General features: G+C 46.3%; 1 long non-coding RNA gene across 1 annotated transcript; it reads right to left on the bottom strand.

Moving 5' to 3' along the window:
* Positions 1 to 783: 783 nt before the first annotated feature.
* On the bottom strand, positions 784 to 2,206 carry LOC106727038. The gene is made up of 3 exons (XR_001363189.1): positions 2,133 to 2,206; positions 1,932 to 2,046; positions 784 to 988 (listed from the first exon to the last, which is right to left on the bottom strand). It is a non-coding gene; the product is annotated as an uncharacterized LOC106727038 (long non-coding RNA).
* Between the last annotated feature and the right edge of the window lie 472 nt (positions 2,207 to 2,678).

Below are 2,678 nucleotides of genomic sequence, written 5' to 3'. Positions count from 1 at the left end.
AATAGAGCCAGGCTATTGGAGAACACAAGAGCCTCTGGCCTCTGACAGATGCAGTTGCAATCCACCTGGCCCCCAAAAGAAGAAAGTGCAGCCAGCTTACAGCATCTGTGGGCTGTTGATCAGATACTGTCCAAAGGGTATTTATAGATGGCTAGAGGCCTGATGCACAAAATTCGTGCAAGGGGCTCAGCCCTGGAAGCCCCAGTTTCATCCAGAAGGTCATCCGGATGGTCATTCTGCTGTTTGGTCTAATTAGCATATTAGCTCTTTATTATATAGGACTAGAGGCCCGGAGCACGAAATTCATGCACAGGGGGTGGGGAAGACCCCCAGCCCAACCTGCACCCTCTCCAATTTGGGAGCCCTCAGGGGATGTCCTACTGACGGCTTAGGCCCAATCCCTGTAGTTCTCTGCTGTCTGTGGGGCCCGCTTGGTCGCTCCCGGGTCAAGCAGGCCTTTCTGTGAGCTGTCTGTGGGGCCTGCTTGGCTGCTCCCAGGTTGCCATGGTGACAGCCAAGCAGGCCCTGTTCTCAGCGTCCCCCCCTCCCCCCCGAGGAGTGGAGGACTCCAGCAGGGCTATGGGTGCCACCATCTTTGTGTCAGTGCGCGGTCTGTGGGGCTCACTTGGCCACTCCCAGGTAGCTATGGCGACAGCCAAGCAGGCCCTGTTCTCAGCGCCCCCCCTCCCCCCAGGAGTGGAGGACTCCAGCAGGGCTATGGGTGCCACCATCTTTGTGTCAGAGTGATGGTTAATTTGCATATTACTCTTTTATTAGATAGGATAATGGTAATCAGGTCACCCTTTTGCCCCAGTTTAAGCCTGAGATCCAGGAACTAAGCACAGCAGAAAATCTCAGGGTGTGTTCCATAGAATGCTCAGTCTTCCAAATATTTGGTATTTTCACAAGGGGGTGGAGGCAGGGAATTCTGGGCTGCTTTCCCTCAAGGAAGCTGCAAGGCCACCCTCATATCCATCTGGACTTTGACCTGTTAAAAAGAACAAAATTCAACTGAACAAGTTTTAAAGATCTTATTGATTTTGTTCAATACTTTATGAATCAGGTAGCATCCCATCTAAAGATAAGAGCTCTGAGGAGCTGTACAAAGTGAAAGATAGTTATATGCAGAAGGGAACAGAACATGAAGTTATACTGGCAAAAAAAGTGGGTCTCCATGGCAGATGACCTCACTAGTGCTGGACACGCTATTCCTGACCAACTGGCTTAAGGTTCCATTTCTGGGAGACCCAAAACTGTAATTTGGTCTTCATTTGTTGATTAGGGACTTAGCATAAGTGACTCCATTTGGGGCCTGAAAATGCTTCTTCTGCTCTGGCATCCTCCTTCAGCTCTGGGAATCTCCTCCTCTAAGATTCGTCAAGAATTTCTATTTTTTAACGTCACCTCCAACTTCAAATAGCTTCTTATTCTTCCTTTCTTACCTATGTTTGATGGCTTTCCTCATTCTGGGCAGAGAAAAGACTCTTATTTCATTGCCAATCCTTCCCACACTCCAATAGATAGTATACATTTCATGTCTGATTCCTCTACTCACAGCCACGTTTCTAAGAAGTCGAAGCTTTGTTCTTTTTTGCTGAAGAGCCATGGCTTTTAAATCTGTATTTGAGGCATCTTTATAAAGGCTTTTCAGAGCTCAAAAATCAGTGAATTCTTTGTTCTCCTGGTTCTTCCCTACCCAGAAGGCATATTTATAGAGTCCTGTGGCTGTATGGCTGTTTGATGGTCATGACGGTGGCAGTGTCTGCACGAGGGATTAGTAGAGGTAAGTGGTATTGGCATTCTTAAAGGCCAATAAATTAACATGTTCATTTTTCTCTTCCCAAGTACAGAATGAATAAAAGACATAGGAATCAGATGAACATATATATTAGATTGATTACTGATTAAAACAACAACAACAACAAACAAACCTGGATTGGATGATGTGGACTAGACAACCAAATGGGCTTGATCTTCTGAATTTAACAATTTGGCCCCCTGGTCACTGGCGGGCTGAAGCCTGGAGGTGCTCCCTGTGATGTTATCCTGTTGAGAAGCCGAGGAAGCTTGCATCTGAGCACAGCCTGGCTCCCAAGAGATCCAGCAGGCCCGGCATCCTCTTCAACACTCACCATTCAAGTAAGTCATTTCTCCTCCCTCGAGAAGAAGAGAATGAGGAGGGGAGAAAGTTGTGGAAACGTTCCTTAAAACATGAACAATTGGAAAAATACCCAATAAAATACCAAACCATTATTTGTTATTTACCAAAGCATTATTTAGTATCATAATAAAGTTCTGAATTCAATTTGCTAATATTCTATTTCAATATTTTTGCATCTGTATTCAGAGGTTAGATTGCTCTCTGCTTATATTCTTTGTGCAATCCTTTTCATGTTGTACCCAGACATTGTGGCACCATGGTGTACCTATGACCTCCATTTGCCCCTTTAGAGACACCTCCATCTTTCACCTGCTCTCTGCCCTCGGAGGTTGGCTACATAGACCATACGGCTTCCAGTTGGGTTTGGCCAATGAGGGACCCAGGAAGAAAACTGAAGGGTGGAAGGAAAATGAGGTGAGAGCATTTCATTCTCCCAGCCCTTCCCTGAACAGTCGAGGGAATCTGTCTGGGACCCTCGAGCAAATATCCCAGCTCCAGTCAGGCCTCCCACTAGGTT

Source organism: Myotis brandtii, unplaced genomic scaffold (genome assembly GCF_000412655.1).
Source record: "Myotis brandtii unplaced genomic scaffold, ASM41265v1 scaffold1103, whole genome shotgun sequence".
Taxonomy (NCBI): domain Eukaryota; kingdom Metazoa; phylum Chordata; class Mammalia; order Chiroptera; family Vespertilionidae; genus Myotis; species Myotis brandtii.
Note: the sequence above shows the minus strand (reverse complement) of the source record. Positions and strands in the feature narration are given on the sequence as shown.